Genomic DNA, 14,143 nt, shown 5'->3' with positions numbered 1-14,143 from the left:
AGGGAGGGGCTCAGGCGTCAGTATGTATGTATGTATTTATTTATTTACTTAAAGATTTTATTATTTATTCAAGAGAGAATGGCAGAGACATAGGTGGAGAGAGAAGCAGGCTCCCCATAGGGAGCCCAATGTGGGACTCGATCCCAGGGACCTTTCAAAACAGAGGTTTCTGGGTGTCAACGCCTCAGAAATTCAGATTTAATTTATCTTGGGTGTGGCCCTAGCAGTATTATTTTAAAAACTCCCTAGATGACTCTGATGTGCAGGTAAGGCTGAAAACCATGGTCCAGGGTTTTTGTCTCCAAGCCTAGTGTTTGACTTGATGAGTGAAAGTGCACATCAAATTACAGATAAAAAAAACTAGCTAGATATGTAATGCATAGGTCAAATAGCTTGCTTCTTTTGCTTCTTCCTTGTCTAGACCCACCAAGGGTCTCTAAGCACTGGTTTGCAGTCCTTTGAAAAGATTTTCATCCCTTGAAAGCATTCTCTTTCCTGTTCTTTCAGGAGTTATTTTGGTGGATATGGTAGAGTGGGGCTTGATATGCCTGTCAGTTGCTAGTAATTCTAGCGAAGCCTTAAAGTAACCTTTATACATGGCAAGAGAAAAGTGAGCTCATTTTAACATTAAAGTGGGACAGTTGTTTTAAGGATTTCTCCTCAGCCTGCTTTCTACAGGTTTTCCAGAACTAGCTTCTCATTAGGCTCAACCTAGAGTTGCTGAACCTTTAAGTGCAATTTTGCCATTTCCCTGAGAGTAGGTTTGGAGTTTTACCTATGGCAATGGTTCCCAGTCTTAGCTGCAGAATGGACTTGTTTGGGAACTTTAAAAAAAGCTCCTGGGGACATCTGGGTGGCTCAGTTAAGCATCTGCCTTCGGCTCAGATCATGATCCCAGAGTCCTGGGATCAGTCCCAGTTGGGCTCCCTGCTCAGCAGGCAGCCTGCTTCTCCCTTTCCTCCCCACTCATACTCTCTCTCAAATAAAAAAAGTCTTTAAAATTAAATTAAATTTAAAAAACTCCTGGTTCCTGGGGCTTGGTCCCTAAACCCAGATATTCTGACTTAATTGATCTGGGGTGTGGTTTTAAAAGATCACCCAAGGGGTAGCCCTGGTGGCGCAGCGGTTTAGCGCCGCCTGCAGCCCGGGGTGTGATCCTGGAGACCCCGGGATCGAGTCCCACATCGGGCTTCCTGCATGGAGCCTGCTTCTCCCTCTCCCTCTGCCTGTGTCTCTGCCTCTCTCGTGCTCTCTCTGAATGAACAAATAAAAATAAATCTTTAAAAAAAATAAATAAAAAATAAAAGATCACCCAAGGTGATTGTAATGTGCAGTTGGGGTTATGATCCTCCAATTAGGGCTGTGGTTCACAAGCTTGTCTGCATAATAAAATTCCCCAGGGATCTTTTAAATAAGCTTCCAAAATTCAGGCCACACCCTCCACCAATTAAATAATCACAACCTCTGGGGTGGGACATAGGCGATGGTAATTTTGAAGTTTTCGCAGTGATTCCAATGTGCAGCCACAGTGTTAGGTTATTTGATTGTTTGGGGGTTGGAAGGGAGAAGAGAATGATTGTCATTTGCTGAGATGTAAGTCCTCCAACCCTTCACCTTCAAAATCACATTGCCAGGGATCCCTGGGTGGCGCAGCGGTTTGGCGCCTGCCTTTGGCCCAGGGCGCGATCCTGGAAACCCGGGATCGAATCCCACATCGGGCTCCCGGTGCATGGAGCCTGCTTCTCCCTCTGCCTGTGTCTCTGCCTCTCTCTCTCAATCTGTGACTATCATAAATAAATAAAAATTAAAAAAAAATCACATTGCCAATTTATAATTTACAGGGTCACCATTGTCATTTTTCTAAGAGATGTATTTCAAAATGACATGGCCATAAAATGCAGTCATGAACCAATTGAAGCTCCCTCAGAGATTACCAATTAATTCAAGTGCAAAAGCACAATTGAAATGGAATATAATTATGTCTCAGATTTAAAAATTTTCCATCAGTTGATTTGGTTCTATCATGATATGTATTTCCACATTATATCTCCCATTGTTTCTTCTCAAAGGAGATTAAGTGGGATTGCAATGCTGACGTCTAACCCAGATTCATATAGTGGAGGAACATGTCAATATCAAGTCCATTCCTAACTTGTTAGGGATCGTCAGAGTACACGGAGGGAGAGGGGTCATTGCTCTGAGGATCTAAAAGAAAGGAATTTATTTATTTATTTAAAATATTTTATTTATTCATGAGAGACACACAGAGAGGCAGAGAGACACAGGCAGAGGGAGAGAGAGAAGTAGGCTCCCTGTGGAGAGTCTAACGTGGAACTCGATCCCAGGATCCCAGGATCACAACCTGAGTCAAAGGCAGACGCTCAAACACCGAGCCACCCAGGCGCCCCTAAAAAAGGAATTTAGATATGTAAAAGTCTTGGGATTTACTGCTTGCATTTTCCTGATCACCTGTATTTATAACCAATCCAAGGAATACCTAAGAAGAAAGGGCTTTATTCTATATATTTAGCTATGTAATAGTTTTCCTCCTCCAACTAGGAGGAGGAATGATAAACTAGACCATAAGGTTTGAAAGCATAAGGGCTATATCCTATTTACTGTTTTATCTTTGTTTAGCACCCAGTCCAGTGTCTGGAATGTGCAGATGCTCAGGGAGGCAATATAGCCTACTGGCCAAGAGGACTGGCTTTGAAATCTGTCTGACCTGGCCCTGAATCCTGGCTCCATCACTTACATGCTGTGTGACCTTGGGTGAGTTACTTAACCTCTCCAGCCCTCTGTTCCCTGCCCCACTCCCTGGAAAAGAAGGGTAATAGTAGTACTTAGAGATGGGATTGTTGTGACCCATTCAGCAAAACATTATTTGTAAAGCACATAGTTTGTGTGCACGAAGGTGGGAGTTAATAATCCAATTATTTGTTGAAGGAATAAATGGATGTCATAGCCTACTTTCCCTTCCCTCTCTTGAGAGTAACAAGCAAAAATAACCTAATCAATTTGGTTTCTGTAAGACTTCAATACTTAATTTCAGGCAAATAAAACCAACCACACATTGGAAAAAGTCTCTTCCATGTTGGTGTTTCTCAGCATTTATGTTATAGTCAAATATTGCAACTTCTAGTAAAAAGTTTAAATACACTTTGGAGAAAAAAATGAAGCACAGAAACAGATAAGGCCATCCCTCTCATTTTGTCACCCTCAAAATATTGGTTGCTAAAATAACCCACTTGTCAAATCCTTTGTACTGCTGTGAGAAGTGCTAATGTAAGGCATGTTTTCTGAAAATAACCGTGATGAGGTGTCATGAATTAAGGGCTTTGGTACAGAAATGATAAAGTTCCCTTCTGGATACAATAGCTCAGGATCATAAATTGCACATAACCTCTACTGGCTTACCCTTTCCACCTCCTAAAAGGAAACTTGTTTTTAGGGGTGGGTTTTTTTTTTTTTAAACTAAACATACTATAAATGCTGCATAGGATCCTAGATTGGATCCTGAACAGAAAAAGGACATTAGTGGAAAAACCGGTGAAGTCTAAATAAATCCTGTAGTTTAGTAAATAGTATTGTACTATATAGTTAGTGTCATAGTTTTGATCAATGTACAGAGTTATATTGGGTGTTAATGTTGGAAACTGAGGGAAGTGTATATGGGAGTTCTACTATGTTTACAGTTCTTTTGCACATCTAAAATTATTTCAAAACAGTTTTAAAAAATGAACCCTTAACATAGTCTTTTAAAAACTAAATATCCTGATTGAAAGCTAATTCTAATAAAACCAAGTGTGTTCAGGCCGGGGCTTCAGGGATAGAATAGTGAGTGCTCACCTAGATACTCAGTTATGTGCATAAGCATTACCTGTGACAAGGTGACAAGGGACAGGAGTAACATGTAGCAATTATTTTACAATAAGGTGTTTCTGGTAGCCTATCAAAAATAGTTCCTTTCTTTCAGTATAAGTCTGGTTCAAAACACAGCACACTGACCTAAAAGAGGTCCAAATATAAATGCTTCAGTCAAAGACATATAGGGTGTCAGAATGGATTAAAAAAAAAAAGACCTATCTACATGTTGCCTACAAGAGACTCATTTTACACCTAAAAATACTGCAGAGTTGAAATGAGGGTATGGAGAAATATTTATCATGCAAATGGATGTCAAAAGAAAGCTGGAGTAGCAATACTTATATTGGACAAACTAGACTTTTTTTGAAGATTTATTTATTTACTTGAGAGTGCGGAGTGGAGGGAAAGGCAGAGGGAAAGAATCTCAAGCAGACTCCTTGCTGAGTATAGAGCCAGACACGGGCTCAGTCTCACGTACCTGAGATCACAACCTGAGCTCAAACCAAGAGTCAGACACTCAACTGACTGAGCCACCCAGGTGCCCCTGGACAAACTAGACTTTATTTTTTTTCTCTCTCTTTTTTTAAGATTTATTTATTTATTTATTCAGATACATAGATAGATATAGAGAGAGGCAGAGACACAGGAGGAGGGAGAAGCAGGCTCCATGCCGGGAGCCCGACACGGGACTCGATCCCGGGACCCCAGGATTGCGCCCTGAGCCAAAGGCAGGCGCCAAACTGCTGAGCCACACAGGGATCCCCCCAAACTAGACTTTAAAACAAAGGTAACAAGAGGTATAGGGGGGCACAATATAATAAAGGGGACAATCCAACAAAAAGATGTAACAGTTATAAGTAGTTATGCACCCAACATGGGAGCACTCAAATACACGAAACAATTATTAACAGACATAAAGAAACGAATTGATTATAAAACAATAATAGGAGGGGACTTTAACACCCCCACTTATATCAGTGGACAGATCATCTAAACAGAAAATCAACAAGGAAACAATGGCTTTGAATGACACCCTGGACCAGATGGACTTAACAGATAAAATCGGAATATTCCATCCTATGGGACACCTGGGTGGCTCAGTGGTTGAGCATCTGCCTTCCGCTCAGGGCGTGATCCTGGAGTCCCGGGACTGCGTCCCACATTGGGCTCCCTGCATGGAACCTGCTTCTCCCTCTGCCTATGTCTCTTCTTCTCTCTCCGTGTGTCTCTCATGAGTAAATAAATAAAATCTTTAAAAGAAAAAAACATTCCATCCTAAAACAGCAGAATACACATTCTCTTCAAGTGTATGTGGGACATTTTCCAGAACACATCACATATTAGGTCACAAATAAGGCCTCAACAAATATAAAAAGATTGAACTCATACTGCGCACCTTTTCTGACCACAATGCTATGAAACTAGAAGTCAACCATAAGAAAACATTTTGAAAGACTACAAATACATGGAGGTTAAACAACATGCTACTAAAAATGAAGGGATGAACCAAGAAACCAAAGATTTAAAAAAAACATGGAAACAAGTGAGAATGAAAATACAACCATTCAAAACCTTTGGGATGCAGCAAATATGGTCCTAAGAGGGAAGTATATGGCATTACAGGCCTATCTTAAGAAGCAAGAAAAATCTCAAACAACTTAACCTTATACCTAAAGGAGCTAGAAAAAGAACAACAAATAAAGCCTAAAGCTAGCAGAAGGAAGAAAATAATAAAGATTAGAACAGAAATAAATGATATAAAACTAAAAAAAAAAAACCAATAAATCAGATCAATGAAACCAGGAGCTGGTTCTTTGAAACAATTAATAAAAGTGATAAACCACTATCCAGACTTAGCAAAAAAAGAGAAAAGACTTGAATAAATAAAATCAGAAATGAGAGAGAAATAACAACCAACATCACAGAAATACAATTATAAGAGAATATATGAAAAACTATATGCCAACAAATTAGACAACCTGGGAGAAATGGATAGATTCCTAGAAACAAACTACCAAAACTGCAACTGAAGAAATAGAAAACTTGAACAGACTGATAACCTGGAAAGAAATTGAATCAGTAGTCAAAAATCTCCCAAAAAACAGAAGTCCAGGGCCAGGTATGCCTGGGTGGCTCAGTGGTTTAGCGCCTCCCTTCAGCTCGGGGTGTGATCTGGGGTCCTGGGATGGAGTCCCGCATCGGGCTCCCTGCATGGAGCCTGCTTCTCCCTCTGCCTATGTCTTTGCCTCTCTCTGTGTCTCTCATAAATAAATAAATAAAATCTTTAAGAAAAAAAGTCCAGGGCCAAATGGCTTCACAGGTGAATTCTACTGAACATTTAAAGAAGAGTTAATACCTATTCCTCTCAAATTATTCCAAGAAGTAGAAAAGGAAGGAAAACTTCAGACTCATTCTATGAGGCCAGCATTACCCTGATATCAAAACCAGATAAAGACTCCACTGACAAAAGAGAACTACAGGCCAGTATCCCTGAGGAACATGGATGCAGATATTCTCAATAAAATACCAGCAAACTGAATCCACCAATACATTAAAAGAATCCTTTACCATGATCAGGTGAGATTTATTCCTCGGTTGCAAGAGTGGTTCAGTATTTGCAAATCAGTCATAGTGATATACCACATTAAGAAAAGAAAGGATAGGGGATCCCTGGGTGGCTCAGCAGTTTAGCGCCTGCCTTTGACCCAGGGCCTGATCCTGGAGTCCCGGGATCGAGTCCCACATTGGGCTCCCTGCATGGAGCCTGCTTCTCCCTCTGCTTGTGTCTCTGTCTGTCTTTCATGAATAAATAAATAAAATCTTTTAAAAAAAGAACCATATGATCATTTCAATAGATGCAGAAAGAGCATTTGACAAGGTACAGCGTCCATTTGTGATAAAAACTCTCAACAAAGGTATAGAGGGAACATACCTCAGTGTAATAAAGGTCATATATAAAAAACTCACAGCTATTATCCTCCTCACTAGGGAAAAACTGAGAGGTTTTCCTCTACAGGCAGGAACAAGACAGGATGTCCACTCTCACCACTGCTATTTAACATAGTACTGGAAGTCCTGGCCACAGCAGTTAGACAACAAAAAGAAATAAAAAGTACCCTAAATCATCAAGAAGTAGTTAAACTTTCACTATTGGCAGATGACATTATACTCTATATAGAAAACCCTAAAGAACACCAAAAAATGTGCTAAAACTGATACATGCTTTTAGTAAAGTTGCAGGATACAAAGTTAACATACAGAAATCTGTTGCATTTCTTTTTTTTAAAAGTAGGCTCCACATATAAGTGAGATCATATAATTGTCTTTCTCTGATTGACTTATTTCACTTAGCATAATATCCTCTAGTTCACTCATATGTGGAATTTAAGAAACAAAACAGAGGATCATAAGGAAAGAGAGGGAAAAAATGATGAAATCAGAGGAGACCAACTGTAAGAGACTCTTAATCATAAGAAATAGAGGGTTGCTGAAGGGGAAGTGGGTGAGGGGACTGGGTAACTGGATGATGAACATTAAGGAGGGCACATGACGTAATGAGAACTGGGTATTATAATAAGACTGATGAATCACTAATCTCTACCTCTGAAACCAATAATACATTATATGTTAATAATTGAATTTAAATAATATTTAAAAAATAAAGTAGGCTCCATGTCCAATGCAGGGCTTGAACTCACAACTCTGAGATCAAGACGTGAGATCAAGAGTGAGATGCTCTACCAACTAAGCCACCCAGGTGCCCCTGTGGCATTTCTATACACCAATAATGAAGCAGTAGAAAGAGAAATCAAGGAATCAATCCCATTTTTACAATTGTATCAAAAACAATGAAATATCTAGGAATAAACCTAACCCAGGAGGTGAACGACTTGTAATCTTAGAATTGTGAAACACTGATGAAGGAAATTGAAGGTGACACAAAGAAATGAAAAACCTTCCATGTTCATGGATCAGAAGAACAAATATTGCTAAAATGCCTATACTATCCAAAGCAATCTACACATTAATGTGATCCCTATCAAAATGCCAACAGTATTTTTCATAGAGCTAGAACAAATATTCCTAAAATTTGTATGGAATCACAGAAGACCCTGAATATTCAGCTAAAGCCACCTTGAGAAAGAAAAGTAAAGGAGGAGGCATCACAATTCTGGACTTCAAACTATATTACAAAGCTGTAGTTACTGAAACAGTATGGTACTGTCACAAAAATGGACACATAGGTCAATGGAACAGAATAGAAAACCTGGAAATGAACTCACAACTATATGGTCAATTAATCTTTGGCAAAGCAGGAAGGAATATCCAATGGGAAGAAGTCTTTTCAACAAATAGTGTTGGGAACTGGACTACTTTCTTACACCATACACAAAAATAAACTCAAAATGGATGAAAGACCTAAATGTGAAACAGGCAACCCATCAAAATCCTAGAGAATACAGGCAGTAACCTCTTTGACATTGGCCATCGGAGCTTCTTTCTAAATATATCTCTAGAGGCAAGGGAAACAAAAGCAAAAATAAACTGTTAAGAGAAAGGGGAACCCTCTTGTACTGCTGTTGGGAGTGCAAACTGATGCAGCCACTGTGCAAAACAGTATGGAGGGTCCTCAAAAAGTTAAAAATAGAACTACCCTATGATCCAGCAATTGCACTACTAGGCATTTGCCCAAAGAATACGAAAATACTAATTCAAAAGATACATGCTCCCCAATGTTTATAGCAGTGTTGTGTACAATAGCCAAACTATGGAAACAGCCAGTGTCCATTGACTGATGAATGGATAAAGAGGTGGTATGAATATATATAAAATGGATTATTACTTAGCCCAAAAAAGAATGAAATTTTGCCATTTGCAGTGACAAATATAGTATTAGAGAGTATTATGCTAAGCGAAGTAAGTCAGAGAAAGACAAATTCATATAATTTCACTCATGTGGAATTTAAGAAACAAATGAGCAAAGGGAAGAGAAACAAACCAAGAAAGACTCTCTCTCTTTTTAAAGATTTTGTTTATTTGAGAGAGAGAGAGAAAGAGAGAGAGCACAAGGTGGAGGGGACAGGGGCAGAGGGAGAGAGAGAAGCAGACTCCCTGTTGAGCAGGGAGCCTGACGCGGGGCTTGATCCTAGGACCAGGAGATCATGAACTGAGCCGAAGGCAGACACTTAACCAAGTAAACCCAGGTGCCCCAAGAAATATACTTTTTTAAAAAAGATTTTATTTATTTATTCATGAGGGACAGAGAGAGAGGCAGAGACACAGACAGAGGGAGAAGCAGGTTCCTTGCAGGGAGCCTGATGTGGGACTTGATTCCCAGACTGGGATCACATCCTGAGTCAAAGGCAGATGCTTAACTGCTGAGCCCCCCAGGAGTCCCAAGAAATAGACTCTTAAGTATAGAGAACAAACTAATGGTTTCCAGAGGGGAGGTGGGTGGGAGAATGAGTGAAGTAGGTGATAAGGATTAAGGAGTACACTTGTGATGCACACAGGGCAATTTGTGGACATGTTAAGTTACTATATTGTACATCTGAAATTAACACTATGTTTACTGGAATTAAAAACTTAAAAAATAAAAACGTTAGAAAAAGGAGGTCCAAATATATATGTTGTCTTAAACTCCCATTTTAGAGTTTGGTCAGCTAGGTATTGGGAAGGAGTTTCTCACTGTAGTGCTAAGCCTGAAATGGTAATTGTGCCCTGAACATGAGAGGAGTGGGAAGAGTAAGGGTCCAGCCCATTTTTTTTAAAGATTTTATTTATTTATGACAGAGAGAGAGAGAGAGAGAGGCAGGCTCCATGCAGGGAACCTGACATGGGACTCAATCCCGGGTCTCCAGGATCACACCCCAAGCTGAAGGTGGCGCTAAACCGCTGAGCCACTGGGGCTGCCCTGGGTCCAGCCCATTTTAAAGCACCAGCTCCCTTAGCATTCCGTTCCTTTTCTCTTCCCTGGATCCAAAGAACTGTGGCATTAACTCCTGTATCAGCCAAAAGGCAGGTGTTTCTGTAACCTAGTTTGACCACCATGACAATTTTTAAAAGTTTTGGTGGAGGGGGAGTGGAATTTAAAAGAACTATGACACTCTTCGTTCTCTTACGTTCTTGAGGGATGAACCCTTCTGTGTATGTTTGTCATAGTTGCAATCAGCATGTGTATGTGCTGTTTTCACTTAACATTATTTTACATTCTGCTTCCCACTTGTGCTGTGTACATAATTGTCATCTTTAATGGCTAGGTAACATTTCATTGTATTGAATAGCATGATAGTTCTTAGGACTGCGCTCATTTTTCTAAGCAGATATAAAAGGCTTGCCGTCTCTTAGCACCAGAGGTCTATTTTAGTTCCTGGAAGTGGAGACTAGCATGAGCGTGGGATTGCGTGGGGTTCGTGAGTCATCATCACACAGCAGTTTGAGTGCTTTGTTAACATCACTCTGCCCACCAGTCGACAGCAGAGCCTCTGGGTTCCCTGGACCTGAGCCGTGCACTTCATAGACATAGTGATGAAGAGCCTTGACTCCCACAACCCCCAGCTGATACTATTTCTGTGCCAACAGCAAGAAGTCCTTGCTGCTTTCTCACTCACCTGGGATAACTCCACCTGTGTGTCTCATAGAGATTGATATGAGAGAAAAGGCAGGGAGAGTGGGAGGATGGATTATTCTAGCTAAAGAAGTAAGGTACAGGTAAGGGTGCCATGGCTACAGTTCATCTCGGCACACCTGTGAAAATGAAGTAGGATGTGGGGATGGTTTCCAGTCCTGGCAAGCTAGGCAATAGCTCTCATTCTCTACCCCCTTCCTCTCAGAAATCTCAGTTTTGGTCATCCAGTAAAGGGTTAAAGGAGGTTAGAGACAAAGCAGGGAGTCCAGGTGTGACCTCTGCCCCTCAGGTGGCTAATGGCATTTTATGCTTGAGAATGCTAATAGGTGAGGTTCTCCTGAGAAGAGTTCTATTCAGTGCATTTGGTTAAGTCTCACTAGTAGCAACTGCCTTGAAAATGAGTGATTCTGATTGGTTACTGGGAGGGACGAGATATCCAGAACACATGGCCCAAGCACCAAACACTCAGATATTCAAGGGGGTTACAGCTATGTTAGCTACTATTGGTTTCCATGCTCTGATCCTAATTGATGACTGTTCTTTCTTAACTCTTACTGTGTACTCACTATATGATCTGTGTTCTGCAGATCACACTGGATACCAGTACTGCTGACAGGGTACTCTTGGCATGTAGAAACAACATACAAATGAAGAGTGGTGTGTAGATGTCAGGAGTTGAAAATCATTGCAAACAGAGGGACCCCCACCACCACCTCTGCATATTGAATTTTCTAGTTAGAAAACCCAGGCTTGTCATAATACAAACAGACAAGTACTCAGAGCCATATGGGGTTTGTTGAATGATGGACCAGGGCCTTTTGCTTACACAGAGATTCTGACAAGGAGCTAAGCCTTAAAAGTCCTGGAGGAGGGAGGCCAAGACCTTGACAATGAAAGGAACGAAACTTCCACGGCAACCACTTGCTTGAAAGAAAATTTGGGGCAGCCCCGGTGGCTCAGCGGTTTAGCGCCACCTTCAGGTGTGATCCTGGAGACTGGGGATCCAGTCCCACGTCGGGCTCCCTGCAGGGGGCCTGCTTCTCCCTCTGCCTGTGTCTCTGCCTCTCTCTCTGTCTCTGTGTCTCTCATGAATAGATAAATAAAATCTTAAAAAAAAAAAAAAGAAAATTTGCCCTCTAGGGTTGAGGGGCTATCCCTATTCTAGGTCTTGGGCTGCCATGTTGAGACATGGATTCGTAAGACCTCAGATTTAGGATTTTTTTAGATTCGTAAGACCGCAGATTTAGGATTTTCAAAGGCAAGGATATTGGAGGCAGTGATTAGCAGTGGTTGTAGTTACCCTAAATTCTCAATGCTATTTTTACATTAGAATCCAAGGCATCTCTCTTTGGGTTGTCCTTTACAGAAAAGAGGATCTCTTTCCCAGAAGGGAGGTGTAGCTCTCTAATGATCTAAGCTTCTCCCCTAATCATAATAATAGTAGCTAACATTTAATGAGCTACTTATTATGTGCCAGGCACATAATAAAAAAAAAGGCACATAACAAAAATGCTAAGCATTTTTATATGGATTTTCCCCTTTGATCCTGACAACTCTGTGAGGTAGGTACTCTTATTTCTGTCTTCACTGGGGGAAATTGCCAGAGTTACCCAGCAATTTGGGATTTGAGATTCGGAAAGTACAGTAACAGACTGCAGCAACAAAATTAAGATTCACTCAAAAAATAAATAGAGGTATGCAGGCTGTATTTGGGGGATTTTCTTTAAATAACTTTGTGATTGATGGAGTCTATGTACAAAAATTTGGTTAACATTCAGGAACACATACAGAGGGAAGTGTGCCAATATACTGAAATGCAGTTTTATTAAGTTGCTTCAGCTTAAATTCTCCAACTTGCCCACATTTAATGGTAGCACTCCCACCCCTTTTTAACCACACTTCCCTCTTGGCTGAGAAAGTATGCCTGCCTCATAAACATACATGCCATAAAGACAAATGTGGATGATACAGTTTTCTTAAGAACACTAGTTTGTTCAATTACATTTCCTGTTTGATAAAACTCTTCTTCAGTAGAGAGCTTTACTGAATCCCTGGGTGAGAATGATTGTTAACAGAATTCTCCAGTGACATTTGTTAGGCAGTTTGGAGGATAGTAGGTGGGTCAGCAGTGGCCAGGGGAGACCCACAGAGGAAGCAGTATTTTTGAACAGGAAAAATAGAGTACTGGCTCAGGCACACCGGAGATAAGGATCTTAAGAGCAGCTCTGAAAAAAAAAAAAAAAGAAAAAGCAGCTCTGTCAGTGATCAGCTGTGCAATCTTGGGCAAGTCACTTAACCTCTCTGTACCCCAATCTTCTCATCTGTTAGGCAACTGAGGTTGGACTAGAGACTCTGTAAGTTAACTTCCAGCTCCATGATTAATAGTCTGAGCCTCAATCAGAATCCTATCAAAAATCCACAAGGGGGGGCACCTGGTTGGCTCAGTCAGTTGGGTGTCTGCCTTTAGCTCAGGTTATGATCTCAGCGTCCTGGGATCTAGCCCTGGGTTGTCATCAGGCTCCCTGTTCAGCAGGGAGTCTGCTTGTCCATTTCCCTCTGCATCTCTCCACCCCCCCCTCCTGATCTCTCTCTCTCTCTCTGTGTCTCTCATGAATAAATAAATCTTTAATCGAGATTAAAGCCGAAGGCAGTCGCCCAACCACTGAGCCACCCAGGCATCCCTCATATAAATAAAATCTTAAAAAAAAGATCCACAAGGTGCCTCGGGTGGGTTTTTTGGAGATAAGGCCATGTGTAATGCGTAATAGCAAGTGATGTAGACTTAGACAGTGTTCAACCCTCTAGATGGGTTTATAAGACTGATGCAAGGTTTTTATCCTCCAGAAACAATTATGGGCTAGTTGGCTTATCTTGCCAGGTGAAGCTGTATAAGGTAGAATTTAAGAGCACGAGTTATGGGGGTGCCTGGGTGGCTCAATCTATTAGGCATCTGCCTTTTGCTTGGGTCATGATGCCAGGGTTCTGGAATTGAGTCCCACATCAGGTTCCTTGCTAAGGGAGGGAGTCTGCTTCTCTGCCCCTCCCCCCTGCTCGTGCTCTCTCTTACTTTCTTTCTCTCAAATAAATAAAATCTTAAAAAAAAAAGAGCTGGAGTTATGGAGTTGGACCTTAGTCCAAAAAACCAGTTCTGCCACTTCCTAATGGGTGCCCTGGGCCAAATGATTTGACCTGTCAGTTTCTGCTTCTATAAGATGATGATAATAGTACTGACCTCATAGGCTTGTGAAGGTGAAAGGTAATAGTATGTAAAGCACTTAGCCCAGCACCTGGCAAAATAGAAAGTCAGTCATCTGTATCTGCTACAACTAGTGGTGTGCTTATTTCTATCAGTGTAATTCTCCTGACTTGGCCGTGGCTTCACTTCATCACTTTTCCTGGATGTAGCTTTTCCTTTCAGCATGGAGTTTGAGAACAGCATAAACAGATCTTCCTGGCCTAATACCAGCTCTAGAGTCAGATCTGGATTCAAATCCCTGCTCTGCTTCTTACAGGGTGTGGGACCTTGGGGCAAGTTGTTGAACTCATCTGTTCCTTAGTTCCCTTATTTGGAAAATGCGGGCAGGGATACTGCCTACCCTTAAGGGTTGTTGTGAATAAGAATGTGAGGAACTGAGGCCTGTGCCTCAG

This window comes from Vulpes vulpes, chromosome X (assembly GCF_048418805.1).
Source record: "Vulpes vulpes isolate BD-2025 chromosome X, VulVul3, whole genome shotgun sequence".
Taxonomy (NCBI): domain Eukaryota; kingdom Metazoa; phylum Chordata; class Mammalia; order Carnivora; family Canidae; genus Vulpes; species Vulpes vulpes.
Note: the sequence above shows the minus strand (reverse complement) of the source record.